This window comes from Sciurus vulgaris (genome assembly GCF_902686455.1).
Source record: "Sciurus vulgaris genome assembly, contig: HiC_scaffold_233_arrow_ctg1, whole genome shotgun sequence".
Classification (NCBI taxonomy): domain Eukaryota; kingdom Metazoa; phylum Chordata; class Mammalia; order Rodentia; family Sciuridae; genus Sciurus; species Sciurus vulgaris.
The window spans coordinates 667,138-683,370 of NW_027632824.1; positions in this window are offsets into that span (position 1 = coordinate 667,138).

The following is a 16,233-nucleotide window of genomic DNA, read 5'->3' on the forward strand; positions in this document are numbered from 1 at the left end:
CAAGCCCCAATCTGCTCCCCTGGTACATTTCTCCACACCCCATCACTGAGAAAAGCAGAGATGGTTAGTGGCGGAGAATACAGGGTTTGAGCCCCTGTCTTTGGGAAAGATACTTTGGCTCTGTAAGCTTCTGTTTTTCCATCTGTATCAATGACATTCATCTGTCATCATGGGTAAGGTGGTTCTACTGTGAAAGACTGGGCCACAGTGAGTGCTCAATTCTTATTAGGTATTGCTTATTTTTCCCCCTAGGTTTTTATATAATCTTGCTAGATTGAATAAACCCATGTGGATGGCAACAGAAAATAAAAATAGCCTCTCCCTATGTGCAATCAAATTCACAAATCTTCAGGACACCTGGGTCTTGGAAAGGGCACTACTGGGCACTGTTAGCCGGTGCTCCTTAGGGGCCCTCAATATGTTCTCAAAGAACAGGGCTCCTTTGTGCTGCATTTAACCCTTGTCTCCTTTCTCTCAAAGTGAGAGAAGGGAAAAAAGGTGATTATAGGGTCAGATGTATTTCCTAATCCATCTGCTCCACTTGGCTGCTGTCATCAGGCCTCAGTTTCCCCACTTTTCCTTTCCTGCTTAGACTTGTGCAGGGTGGTATGTAAAGGTTAATTGGGGTCCAGTTGTAAAGATTAATGGGAGAGTTAATAAAGAGGCAAACACACAGGATGGTGAAGAGCAAGAAGTAGCTCTCATGGGAAAATCAGTCCAGTTTGTTATCTTTTCCAGGGTCATATCACATTACACTAGATTACATAGTACAGTTATCTTTGTTCATGTCCAGATCACATAACTTGCTTGCTTCTCAGAGTCCACTAGGATCAAAAGTTATTATAATAAGATAATATCTCCAGGCCTCAAGGACCGAGGAGTTTCAGAGTATTTCTAAGTCATTCAAACAGCACCTATTGTGTCGTGAGGCATTTACTCAACTGAAAGGACTTTGGCTCCTCTGTACATTGACTGATCTGAAATCCATACAACTCCCCTTTTTTGTTTTGTATGGCCTTTAGAATAGACATGACTAGTCTTCTTTTCAATGAAGGTGGAAGGAGAAAGCAAAGCAAACATTGGCAAAAGCAAGCAGAGTATAATAAGGCAAATATCAATAAACATTCTCCAATGAAAAGCTCTTTGATCTATGTAAAATTTTGTAGCCATAAGTTTAAGCAATCTAATAAATCCCTCTTCCATCATCTTGTTGCACCTTCTTTAAATTTTCTTAAGATGATTCAGTTCCCTTTAAATGAGATTACTATTATTAGTTAAATGGAAACAACACATTATTAAATTCTGCCATCCCTTATGATGTAACATCAGAAAATAATCAATAGCTGCTGTATTATCAAGAATAGATTGATGATACAAATTTCAAAAGAATTAACAGTTTTTGCTAAGTACTGGGGCACCACCAACAAGGATACAATAACATAGAAATAACACAATAACAGTCAGTGTAGTTGTGAAATTCTGGGTAAGTTTGGCCAACAGAACTGTAACCAAATTTCCCAGGGTACATACTAAATCCATCTTGGCTAGCAAATGTTCAGCTGATGTTGTTAAAATTTTCATATCCCCCCAAGTCACTAGATGATTAGAAAACTGAGTGTTTCTTGGTCCTCTTGTTTCTATTGGATGTTTCTTCTTTCAACTAGGGTCCTCTTCATCCAGGGTCAAATAGAGTTTGGGAATCAGATTGAGAAGTCCTTGATGCCAACTCATGTTGATGACTATTAGACATGTAGGACTAATAACAACAGCACATACCCTTCACCATAAAATTAAAGGTGCAGTGTCCTGCCATATTGAATATGGTGGAAATTGGTATTTTACCTAAATCATTGATAGGGGTTTCTTAGGGAAAAGACAGAGGACCAACAATGTGTATTATCTTCATACTGTATATTAAGTGCATTTCTGGTGAACAAGGGAATATTGAGAGCATTATTAACATGAGCAAGACTATGTTCCCATTTTTGTTTTCTTTTAAAAGGTACATTTTAAGTGTGTGATGTGCATGCTCTACTAAAGCCTGCCCAATAGGATTGTGAGGAATTCCATGTGTTAAAATTTTATTCCATTGATGACAAAACTTAGCAAAGGAACTAGAAGATAAGTAGGGGCATTCTCAGTTTTAAATGATGAGGTTTGCCCATGGGGCCAGTGCAAAGGAGTACATGAGAGATACAGGCTGAGACCTTCTCTGAACAATGTGCATTGGCCCATATAACACCTCAGGATATATCTTTGGTTACATGTAAAAAGAAATATGGGTGAAAAGGAGGGCAATGAGTTATATTTATCTGTCAAAGGGCATTATAATATAAACCTCAAGGGTTTACCATTCCCCAAGTGGGGGGAAAAAAAGGGTTTAAAATGAGAGCAATTACTAACAGTGATATGGGCCTGTTGAGAGGAAATAGAAAAGAATTTTATTAAAAATGAACATTTTGATGAAAAAAATGTGTGATACCTTGGTATCTGAAAAGAGAGGATAAAGTGATTTTATAGCAGTATCAGCATAAGCATTTTCTTCAGTGAGTTGTCCAGAAATCTTAGTGTGGCTACATATATGAGGAAGAAATACTGGAACTGTATAATCCTATAAAAGAGATTGAAGAGTAATAAGCAGGGATAACAAATTAGAGTCCAAATCAGATGACCAAATTGCAGAGGAAATATGAAGTTATCAGTTTGGCTATACACTGAGAATCTGTAATGATGTTTAATGTTGTGGGAAACATATGAAGAGCCAAAATAATTGCAGCTAATTTTGCTCACTGAGGAGAAGCTTGAGGCAATATGTAATAATCAGTCAATTTTTTATCAGTGAATATAGATAATAATCTTGTTGTGTTCTTTCATCCGTATACATAGTAATACAACTGTAAAATGGAATGCAGGAGATTATAGAAGGAGCATGAGAGACTTGACACAAGGAAGTCATTCATTCTGAGAGGAATGGAAAGAAATAGGAATTAAAAATTTAGGTAAGACAGCTTGAGAATATGAAGAAAATTGTAAATACTGTAAATGTTGTCTTTCTATAAGTAACATAAAGAACATGAATATCTGTTCCTGTAAGAGATAAAATATGATAACAACTATCTGAGATCAATTGAACCTATATATCAGCATAAGGGAGAACATTTTTTCCTAAAAATTGAGAAGAATATACCCACTGTATTACATACAAGATTTGATGATGCAGTAAATGCATATGGCTTTCCTGTAAAGATTATTAGAGATAAAAGAACATTGAGTGCTGGGATCTATCTATAATAACTGTAAATAACTTCTCATTAACATGCTGAAGAGCTGCAGTGAGTGAAGGAGTTAAGTGAACAAAAAGTTGGGATTATGTTGTTTTCTCAACAGCTGAATAAAAAGGTGACAACTTATCAGTAACTAAAGAAATATGAGGTGGATCCCAATTAAAATGTCTTAATTGTTGCTGTAAATGAATTAAGAAGAATTTGGAAGAAAGAGTTTTGGAACATGAAGAATGGAATAAAATTGGAGTATTTTATGTCCTAATTAGTTAATAGGGAGTTGTCATTGAATATTTCGTGGCCACATATAGGTCAGATAGTAATAGCATGTGTTGTAATATAGTTAAATTGTGTTCTATAAGTATTGTTTCAGCAATCAAAATATCATCCATGAAAGGATAAACAAGAATATGTGGGAATAATTTTCAGAAACACTGAAGAGCATTATTCACAAAATGTTGATATAATATGGGTCTATTGAACATATCTTGAGGAAGAACTTACAACTAATATTTATCAGCAGGCTTATGATGATTGAAAACAGGAACTGTGAAGGCAAATTTTCCTCAATCATCAGGAAAGAGAGGAATAGTAAAAGAAAGTATTTTAAGTCTATTACATATAAAGAAAAATCTTGAGGAGTTAAATTAGGAATAGGCAATCAATCCACATTGAAGTGGACCCATACATTGTATATATTTATTAATTTCTCTTAAATCTTAAAATAATCTCCATTTCTTGGATATCTTATTTATGATAAAAATGGGTGTATTCCATGGACTGGTAGAAGGTTGAATATGTTCCAGTTTTAACTGATCTTGAATGAGAGCCTCTGCAGCTGCCACCTTATCCTTAGACAATGGCCATTGTTCTACCTAGACAGGAGTGGTAACCTTTCACTTTAATGGCAAGGTGGTCATTTCCACAGAGATCTCTGTAAAAAAGGTATAGGCATTTGTAACATGTGTAAGATGTCTTTGCCCCTTATAGGAAAGTGAATAGCCATAATGCATGGTTGAATGTGAGTAATAACTTGTGGGTTGGAAGGGGTGAAGCATTGCAACCATAGAGACCTTTTGGACACCTGCTTATTATTTACTCTGATGCCCCAAACTGGGATGGCCCTCTGAAAGAGTCATACACGAGGCCATCTTGAGACAGGGATAACTGTTACATCAGCACTTGTGTCCCATAACCCTGTGATTAACTGCTCATTTTAAAAAAGGGTTATTTTGTATCTAGTTTTCAGTAATAGGTAAACATGCTCCTATAATACTATAACCAAATCCCATATTTCCTCTTTCATTTAGGGGTTGTTGGGCAGTAATATAAGGAATGACAATTAATTGAGCTATGGAGGATCCCTTGAGAAGAATTAAAGGCATATGAGACCAAACTTGAATGTATATTACACCAGTGTAATCAGAATCAATCATTTCAGCAATTATAAATTTTCCTTCTTTAGCACTGTGAGAGTGGGGAAAAATTAAGCCAATGTTACCTTTAGGTAGATGTTCTTGAGTTTGGGTAAGAATTTTATTAACTTCCCCAGGGAGACATATTTGAGTATTCTCAGTAGTAAACAAATCTAACCCAGTACTAATCTAATCTAATCATCCCACTAGTAGCATGAAAGGATTGTGGAAGGAGCTTCTGTTTGAACTGGAAACATCTGTGAAGGAGACATCTGCATCTGTAGATGAGAAGCGTTCCTCCTCTTTTGGCCTTGGATCAGAGGTGACCCATAATTAGGTTTCCTGATATGCCTGTTTTAGATCTGCATTGATAAGCCAAGTGAAATGCTTTATGACAGATTGAACATTTCTGATTGGACTGTTTTTGCAGCTCCCCCCCCCCTTTTTTTTTTATCTTACAGTCCTTTCAAAGATGATCAGGTTTTTTATTATTGTAACAAAGTTTATCAAATCCATGTCCACTCCTGGGAACTTGGGTGGGTGCAACCAAACTCTCTGGTCTGGCGAGGGGTGAAGGGGGATTGGAAAATAAAGATTCACAGACACAGACCTTGAAGATTAAACTGAGATCAGGTGGAGCTCTGCCTTCTGATGAAGATGCAGCTCTAAAGAGTTATGCCAGCAATCTTTATTTATATATGTCTCATTATCAGGTTAAAGACTATGCAATTCTTTATATTCAGGAAAGTTACAGAAATTAGGACATCCTGTGTAGTTTTCTGTAGTTGCAATTCATAGTTGGAAAGTGCAATGATAGGAGCTTTGTGAAGCTCTCAAAAAAGTCCATTGTTAAAAGTTACTATAAGGCAGACAGGAAACTGGAAAGCAGAGCTGGTGAAACAGTACGGTTGTCTAGCATAAGAATTTCTTCCTTTCCTGGAGCTGTGTACCTGAGATGAAGTTCAGAGATAATAGGACTCTTGCACAGAGCCTTCTCATGCAAGACATTGCCACAGCAGGTAAGCATCCTGTTCCCTTGCACAGAAACATTCCTGGGCTCTGGGCATGCCACAGCTATGAGGTTGCCAAAGACACCCAATCTCAGTCACTGCTCTACTACACTCTGTCATGGCTCTTAATAGGAGGAGTTGGGCCCCATGGTGCCTCTTGTTGCTAGGAATGAAAAAGAAAAAAAAATATTTGCATCAATTTCTCATTAACAGTTACACCAACTTTGCATGTCACTACCAAGCACAGAGACTGTAGGTGGGTGCAGGGCACTTCCCTGGGTACATGCTGGGGCAAACCCGCATGCTCTGGGTCCAAGATCCGCAGTATTCCCTCACTCTGCCTTACCTGCATGGGTTCCACATGGCCCACAGCACCTGGTCACCCTGTCCATGCAAGCCAGGCCTGCAAGCCCAGCCTTGAGTGTTTCCTGAGATGCAGCTGTCTGCAGTGTCCAACACAGTTCCCTAGTTACAAGCCTGCATTGGAAGCTTCCAGATCAGCACAAAATTGCAGGCAGGTGGGAGGGGCTGAGTCTTGGCCTGAGCCACCTCTCTGGGCCATCTGCTTCAGCACAAGTGGCGCGAGTGAAGGGACCCTGAATGGGAGTGGTGACTGCTGCCCAGGGTGAGGCGACAGTGAGCCAGTGCTCTTTCTTCTCAGGGATGGTCAGGGTGGGGGCAGGTCAGTGGTGGCCACCAGGAATGGCCAGGCAACTGGATTTCCCACAGGGCAGCCACTGTGTCCCTGCCCACTTGGCACCCGGGCGCAGGGTCCTCAGTGGTTTGATATGGCATGGCGCCCCCCAAACTAGTGGACTGGGAATGCTTCAGGAACTCTCCCAGAAGCGACCCAGTGCCAAAACCTGGGACACTGGTGCGAGTTGGTGGGTGGCAAAATTCAGCCCTGGCAGTTGCAGATGTTGGGCCTTGCTGGTGCTTCAACTACTTTTGTTCTGGGAGCCCTCGGATAGTTGGTGTGTGCTTCACACTGGCGCCACCAGGGGGCATGGGCCTGTTTGTGGACCAGGCTCTGTGGATGGGGGTGGGGGTCACAGACGGGGCATCACCTGAATGGCATAGGGTAGGTGTAGACTGAGTGGACTCTCCATCCAGGGTGGTCTCTGGGGTGTAACAACAAGAACTTGGTGAGCATGAGCTTCTGGTTCCTGCCTTTTCCTTGGGTCAGGATGGTGCATTGCTAGGTCTGGAGGCTGTGGGTTGGTTAATGTGGTGTGCCTTTAGTCCTCGAGGCATCCACAAGAGGAAAATTGAGCTAGTGAGTGTGTGCCATGTTGTTGCTTTTTTCCCCCTTAATCAAAGTCATGAAAAACATTTAAAGCTGTGACCCCACCCTCTGCTCCTTCAATGTTGGAGACCCGTCCTATTACTCTGATTAATGGTGGGTTGATTACTGTCTGAGTCTTAGCACCTGCTTTTCACAACTCTTAGTTAAAGTGTTCTAGTTCTGAAGCTGATCTTTGCCTCCTCTTTAAACATCATTTTACAAAGTTTACATCTGTTGTTTCCAGAGTCTACATAAGTGTAAATTAACATGATATGACATTACTTCCAAAACATAAATGAAGAGAAGCTTACAGAGCTTTTAACTTTCCTTTTGTGTGGCAAAATGCTTTTGTTTCTATGTTTCACGATGTTAAACTTTAAATAAATCAGGCTCTCACTAACTTTTACATTTAATACATTTACATTTCATTTTTATCTCAGTGTAAAAAGTAACATAAATTTTCTATATACCCTATTGATAACAGGTCCTGTTATAGAACATTAAGTGATATAAATAAGTTCCCCCATAACATTTACTATTCTTATAGTTTTAAAATTACCATTACAGACAAGTTTAGTTTAGAAAACAGCATCTTGATAAATTTCCACTATTGTCCCTACCTTTGTTGGAAACATGCAAAAAAGTAATAATATAGAAGCTCCTCCCACTGATCCCCAGGAATATGTCCCAATGGATGTCTAAAGCCATGAACACTACTACCACGCCCAAGTGATTTTTCCTAGGTAGCTTCAGTGTTGCCACAGAGTACTGGAGTTAATCCATTCTTGATATTTTATTCCCTGGTGCCTCCTTTGCATCACTATCCACATGCTTTGGGACCAGTATTAAATAAAACAAGCTTACTTCATAAAAACATGTGATAATTCAATAATCTGATAACATGGAAGTAGCATATACAGTATGCAGACACCAGACTAGGTATGATTTATGTCCTCAGAGGAATGGAAGATTTTATTCTGAGAGACTGAATCATGTGCCCCAGGACACATGCTGTGATGTGTTAGAGACAGGATTCAAACCCGTGCACTCTGATTTCCAAGATCATATTCTTAGCTACTATTTTGATCATTGGTGCTTTGGAATATTTGCTAGTTATATATTCCTAAAGATGTAAAGAATAGTAAGATAAATAAATTGTAGTAAATCAGGGACATTTCCCATGAATTCAGAAATAGTTTTTTTTTAATTTAATCACTAGATGCTATTCAAAAATTCCATGACTGCCAATTACTTTATTTCTTCACAATGTCAAAAAACAACTAAATTGTACAGAAGGCATTTAAAATTTATGCAAATTCATAAAGAGTGTAATAAATGATGTTCAAGCACTAAATAACTAGACAGTCCAAACACAATAAAAGATCAAAGAAAAGCCAAAGGCAGGTTACCAATGCCTCCTTTCTCTTCAAATTTAATTAACATGAGTATTGTTTCACATTCATTTATACAGATAAAATTCTTAAATTTAACTGAAATTTAACTCAGTAAGTTTAACCCACATACAGCAACTTCAAACAAGATTACAATTTCTCTTTATTAGTCCATTTTAAAATTAATAAAAAGTTAATAAATGTATTGAGAGTGACAGTTGTTCAAGTACTTGGCATGATAGATTTGCAGAGAGAATGCTAAATTCTACAAAGCAAAGTAAATGATAACTTAGATCACTAAATTGGGCAATAATGGTTTCTCAATGATTTCACAGATTGAAGGATATTTATTAAAAAACCATGAGCAAAGCCTTCACAAAGGTGATTTTCTAAACACCAAAATAACAGCATAGGCCATTCTCAAAATTGGTTCATATGTTAAGTTGTAGACCCCCAACTATAAAATATACACATTGTAAATGTCACCAGAGGACACAAATTATCTCTCAGATATAATAATTTGTGTCTTCTAATAATGGGCAAGTCTAGAGTGATGAAAGATCCATGCTCTCAAAATCTAAGAAAATTCTAAGGATACTCCATCACTTATAACCTTTCAAGGTAAAACAGTGCATACCATCAGCAAGCAATCAAACCAAGCATTAAATCATGAAAAATCATTATGGGTGAAGAATGAACTAGTGCTTCTGTGGTTGTCTGCTTTTAGCATTCTAATCAGTCCACAGCACATTTGCCCCCAGGGGGCTTTTCAATTTATAACTTCGCTGAGGGTGAAGCTGACCATTTTCTCAACCAGGTTGTAGAGCTGAGTGTTATGTTCAGATTTTAACCAAAGGTAATGAATGCTATAAAGACAGGCTCCCCAATTCCTTGCTCTCTTTTTCTCAATTTCTTCTGCATGCCTCCCAAACTCTGCCTCTGCTTTGCTGATTTCTTATTTATTTTATACTGAATTCACTTCCTATTGACTCAAGACACCTCAACAAAGCTGGAATTGGCTGAAAAGTATTCTTCCTGGTGTCTGCATGCCACCAGGATCCCCTGATACCTTCTCCCCAGCTGCACTCTTGTGCATCTTGAGCATCTTATGTCTGATTTTCTATGAATGTAGACTATTGGAGCTTGCATCTCTTCTCTCTAGAATTTCCCTTTAGAAGGGCTTGTCCACTAACATGGTTTCAAGTACTCTGTCCACATTAATGAACTCCACATCTGCTTATCCAGTCCCAGCTTTCCTGTGAGCTCTATACCTGTGTGTATGTAAATGTCCAGTTAATCTTTTGGCCTATGTTTTTCATACATGTCTCAAAGCCATTTGAATCCATATTTCTTAACTTTAGAGAAATGTATACCAAAGAGCTCAAATTAGTCCCTGACTCCACTTTTCACTCAACCCATCTTTAAGACCTTTCCATTCTCATTTTGCATAGCTTTTTGATGTGTCCACTCTGGTTCATTTCTTCTACCCTGTCTTAACCAAGGCTTCCAGTGCCATTTGACAGGATATATGCAGAGACTTTCCAAGTATTATCTCCAATTTTACCTTTGCATTTTATCATTCAAAGAGCAGCCAGATTTTCTTAAACCAAATCAGATCATAGCACTCCACCTGGAAGAATCCAAACCTATTTCTCACAATAAAGAGTAAGGTGATCATGGACCTACTCCTCTCTCCTGGGACACCCTCCTACTAGCAATGCAGCCACTCTGGCTTCCTTTCAGGCCTTGGAACTCACCAGACTCCTGACAACCTTAGTTCCAAATGGTTTGCCCAATGTTTAGCCCCATCTCCTTGTGTCACTGGGTCCTCTTTCAATTTTTGGTATAAATATTTTATCTTTGGGCAGAGCTTCTCTGATCATTTGATTACATTTGTGTGTGTGCTTTGCTTATGTTTCTTATTGTATTTTCATCAGGCTGAATATAGTAAGAACAGGAACCCATGGAATGTGACATAAAGGAGGCATCTGACAAATACCTGTTGAAGAAAGGAGTGTCTTTTCTTTACTCCAAAGAACTCAGGCCATAAAATGCACCAATGAATGACTCAGTGAAGTGTAATGATGACCAGCAAAAAGAAAAAGGAAAGCAAAATAGAGTTGACATAAGGCCATAGATGTTGTCAAAAGACCATGCACTGAATATTACTTCTGTATTAAATGTTCAGAATGGACAAATCATTGAGACAAAGTCTCATGGTTTCTGGAGCTAGAGAAGAGTTATAAATGGGAATGACTACAAGTGGGAACAGGATTTTCTTTCAGAGTAAAGAAAAATTTCTGATAGGCAGTGGTGTGCATGCACAACAGTGTAGATATGCTAATGACCTAGAACTGCAATGAAACACTTCACAAATCAATTTCATAGTGGAAAAATCACACCTCAATAAAGTTTTTATTTTGAAGAATACATGAGATGAACTTCTCTGAGGCAGCTATAGCCCAATCACTAGACCACAAGTCCTAAAGAGTGATTTCATTTTATTGATCTTATAATCTGCAGAGCCTAGTACAGAGGTGAGACTTACACACTGAATAAAGACTGCATACTAGGGACCATCTTTGAAGCAAATAATCAAACCATTAGACCTAGCAAGTCTTTGGTCACTCTGATTACAGTGAAGCATGAGCCCTCAGGAGACATAATTTCACAGATAAGAAATTTGGTAATTCACAAAAGACTCCCAGATTTGTGCCAGTATTTGATAATTATGCACACATATACAAGTTCTACATGGTGGGCTGTCCAGCTCACTATTTCTGACCTTCACAAATGGAGAAAAGAAATTTTCTATAACTTAACAGTCTGGACTGGAACCTGGCTGCAAATGGGATCACAACACAAAGTGCCTTCTGCTACATTGCCACACTTGTGGCAAGTGGAGATGAACCATGTCACAAGCATTCACAAAAATGACCAGCTCCCATTCAAGGGCTGAGGTTCATCCAAAGATCCACCTTTAACATGTAATTTGCCTCTTATTCACCTAGTCATTTTCTTTCCCTCTCCAGTTATCCACAACATCTGTTTGATAAGTCTTCCTTTGTTTTCCTTCATAGTATGTCATGAAGAATGAGAGTGGTCCTGCAGACGCGTAAGAAAAGTGTTTGGCTCCACATCATTCCAATGGGCTGCATGTCTGCCACCCCTGCTTCAAATTTTCATTCTCCTAAGGAACTGTCATCCCATCTAGTCCTTACCAGTGCAACATCAAACAAAAAGATACACAATGGAATAATATGCAGCCATAAAGTAGAATAATATTATGGCATTTGCAGATAAATGGATGGAATTGGAGAATATCATGCTAAGTGAAATAAGTCAATCCCAAAAAAAACAAATGTCAAATGTTTTCCCTGATAAGTGGATGATGATATATAATGGGGGGGAGGGGATGGGGTGAGAGAAAAATGGAGGAAATTTAGATTATGTAGAGGGAAATGAGGAGGAGGGGCTTATGAAAAATGGTGGAATGAGACAGTAATCATTGCCCTATGTACATGTATGATGACACAAATGGTGTAAATCTACATTGTGCACAACCATAGAAGCAAAAAAATGTACCCCATGTTTGTATGATGAATCAAAATGCAATCTGTAAAAAAAAAATTAAAAGATGTGTTCATGTTAGACAGTCAAAATATTGCTGTGTACTCACTTCACATGTAAAAAATAGAATCCCCAAAATATTAAGTTAGAATTTTCTAGAATCAGAAAGAGTGAGGAAGACCACTGGGCCTCAAGGTCCCTTTTCTCACTCTAACCCAATATTCTCTCAATACTTGTTCAGATACCACACACTTCCATTCACTCTGACACAGTAATGTGCTTCATCCACTTCCAAGGACTCTACCTCAGTGGGCACATATCCTATACATGAGTGGTCAAACACATCAGCTGTTGCAATCAACTTTTAGTGGCCTACCTTTATCTCCTTAACACACTTGTTCCTGCCCATGCCCAAATGATTTCTTTTTCCAGTCTATAACATTCTGGAAGACCTGACCATGAAGAATTCCAATGCCCTGGAATAAGACACACATCACCTTGAGCTCCAAGTATAGCTCTTCTCTTGGTTTTCTTTTCCAGGGATGAGAGAATAGCCTCTCTTCACATGCTTTATGTATGACTGTAAAACTTTGGTGACCAATATTTCTCCCTAAACACCTGGGATAAGAAGAGATATGATCAGATCACCATAATGGACACTCTTTTAAGTGCCAGGACAGACTGAATCCCATTGATCATTAACTCTTTCTTAGATGTGACAGGTGTCTTGGAGAATTATAAGAAGTTGTGCTTAAGGGTCATGCCTAGGTCTGGATCCAACTACTTAGCCTTGTAAAATCTTCCCAATTCCCTGTTACAACATATCCCTGGCCAGGATCAAAAGACATTTGCCCTGTAGGAAATTTGGAGTTTTAAGAGTTAAGTTTCATAGGTTAAATAAGCATAATTAGCTACTTCTTAAATGAGTGAGTTAACAAATGATGAAATGACCTGTATCTGACACTGAGAGTCCAACAATGAAACTGATAAAAGTCACTCATATTTAAGTAGGAAATGAACTGCATATGAGATGCACCATTGTGGTGCCTTCCTAATTATCCAGCCAATATTAGAAAGGTTTCAGTTTCCCAAGAATATTGTCACTGTTGGAGAAGGAAAGGGTGTTGTCAGATGTGGGTTGGCCTCTTGGGAAGGGAGTGAGTGCGATGGTGCCCCTTTGCTCAGACACCAGGATCCAGGTTCTGTGACACAGAATCAATTTATTCAGGAAGTACAATAGTTTATATATGAAGTGAGAACCAATCATATTAATGAGATAGACAGGCCACTGCTCAGGTTACATGTTTACACTACATACAGGGAAGCGCAGACTTCTACTGGGGACCAGGAAGGCCCAAGAGGCATTAGGTCATCACAGAGTGTTCTCATGTGACATGATGAGAGCCCAGTGTTCTGTGCTCAAGCCCAGTCCATACTTTGGATTCATGCCTGGTACACCCCAGGATTCTCCTCAAAGGGAGGACCAACGGGGCATAGTTCCTAACAGTTTGTAGATGTAGGCAGAACTAAGCAAAGTCTGAAAATTTGTTTTGCAAAACCTACCTAAAAACAGTTCTGAAAGACATAAGGTGCAGGTGACTCTGAATATTAATGTATGTTCATGTGTGTTCATGTGTCTAATTAGAGTGTAATCAGCAGAGATGGGCATGGAAATGATAATGTCACCATGTGATGTTTATTTTACAGGTGAAAGTATGTTTTCCCACCTACAATTTTTTTCAACAAATAAATTCTTGCAGTCATAACTCCACGAACTTAGGATGGCAGCTACTACTACCTTTATCTGAGGTATCCCATTATCTCAGCTTTGTTGAGGACAGTTATCTGACTTGCTCAAGGTCACAAAGTCACTGTTTCAGGGTTGAGATTAAAGCTTTAATTTCAGTGTACTTTATCCAGCACCACTTTCCAGAAGTCATATGCTATCTTGTTTATTTATTTATTAATTCAAGATATACTTATCTACTTATTCAAGAAATATTCACTGTTTAGTATGGTCAATCACTGTGGTTAAGTTTCTGAGCCATTTTTGTTTTAAGGATTACAATTAGTACAACTAACCCAGGATTGCAATGTGCATACTTAGATAAGGCAGCAATAAAGAAGCATTATTTTACTACATAATAGAAGCACTTAAAATGCTTCTTGCTTATGACTGTTGCCATTTCAAATCATTATATGGACACAAATTTAAGAGTTCAAAAAAAGAAAGGTATGATTCAAATAAAACTTTCCAGGATTTATAACTTCAGAAATTATTGCTCATTAAAACTCTAATTTAATTATCCTAGTATTAATTAAAGCATTTAGTAGAGTTGGTAAAATGCAATCATGAGCAACTGACTTAAGATATATGATAGGCTAATATTTCTTTTAAAATGCCTTATTGTCACTAGATCTTTGCATGTAAAATGAAGTGACATTTTATTTCAAATGAAAAATTGGCATACAGAATATTAAACTGTTGTCATTAAACACTACATTGTCAACTAAAATGGAACCAAGTCATTCCTAGAGTCCAACATTCCATGGCTGTTTATTTTGCACAGAAAAACATCCTTACCTGACACACACCTTCAATATCAGCACAGCTTCAGCTAAACCACAGACACCACAAGAAGATACTAAAGACCTCAGTTACTTCAACTGCACCAGTGAATGATGCAGACCTCAATCTTAACCATTCATCTACTGCCAAGCAGTGACCATGACCTGGTCTAACACTGCCTGTGAGACTGCCTTTCTCATGCCTCCTGAAAAGGTCTAATAAAATATAAAATTATTATAATAATCTTGGTCATTGAGGCTTTCACTATGCATGGTAGAATTCTGTGTAAAGCACAGGACAGGCAACTGAGTTAGCAGGCTGGACACTAAATGGTGAGCCAACTGACAACACATTAGAAGAAATGCCAGAGAAGAAGTTTAGAATGTACATGGTCAAATGACCTGGAAAGTAAAGTATAGAAGGAGGAATGAAATCAAAGAAAAATATAGAAAATTAAAGATCAACTCAATAAAGAATTAGAAATTGTGAAAAAAAATCAAGCACAAATCCTTGAAATGAAGGAATCAATAAACCAAATTAAAAACTTAATAGAAAGCATCACCAACAGCACTAGACCACTTAGAATTAGGAACCTTAGACAAAGAACATAAAATATATACCCTTAAAAATAAAGTCAACCACCCAGAGAAGATGGAAAAAACCATGAACAGAATTACCAAGAAATATGGGATAACATAAAAATACCAAATATAAGATTTATCAAAATAGACAAAGGCATGGAGATAAAAACCTAAGGAATGCAAAATCTTTTCATGACATAATAGATAATTTCCCAAATCTAAAGAATGATATGGGAAATCAAATACAAGAGACTTAGAGAACTCCAAGGCTGCACATAAATTAGAACTGATCCACACCAAAGCAAATTATGAGAAAAACTGACATACAGAATAAAGATAGAACTTTAAAATCTGTGAGAGAAACTAATCAAATAACATATAAGGTAAAGCCAATTTGGATTTCAGCTGATTTTTCAACCCAGACACTCAAAGACACAGACTGAAGGTGAAGGTTTATTTACATGGCCTTCATAAACTAATTGTGGTTTTCATCCTCATATCCAATCAAGTCAAACATAGAAGGGATAAAGATGGACATTTCATACTATTTAAGGGAATCATATAACAAGAAGACATAATAATCCTAAATATATATTTCCCCCAAAATGGAGCATCTACATACAAACTCATCTTAACTACAAGAATCAAGTAGAATACAAACCAATAGTATTCACTTACTTTAATTACACCTTTATTTCCACTGGATAGATCTTCCAAACAAAAACTAAGCAAAGAAATCACAGAATTAAAAGAATACAATAAATAATTTAGACTTAGCAGACATTTATAGAATATTTCATTCATCATTGAACAAATACACAATCTTCTCAACATCACATGGATTCTTTTCTAAAACAGACCATATGTTACCAAACAAAGCAATAATTGGTCAATATCAACAATAGTAATACTACTCTGCATTCTATCAGATCATAATAGAATGAAGCTAGGAATCAATTATAAAATAAAAATAAAGGCTGCTCCAACACCTAGAGCCTAAATAACAAGTGAACTGCAATAGAAATCTGGGAGAAAATTAAAAATGTACTTAGAGGTAAGTGACAAAGCCTATAAAACATATCAAAATATCTGGGGCAATATGAAGGCAGGCCAAAAATAAAGATCACTGCA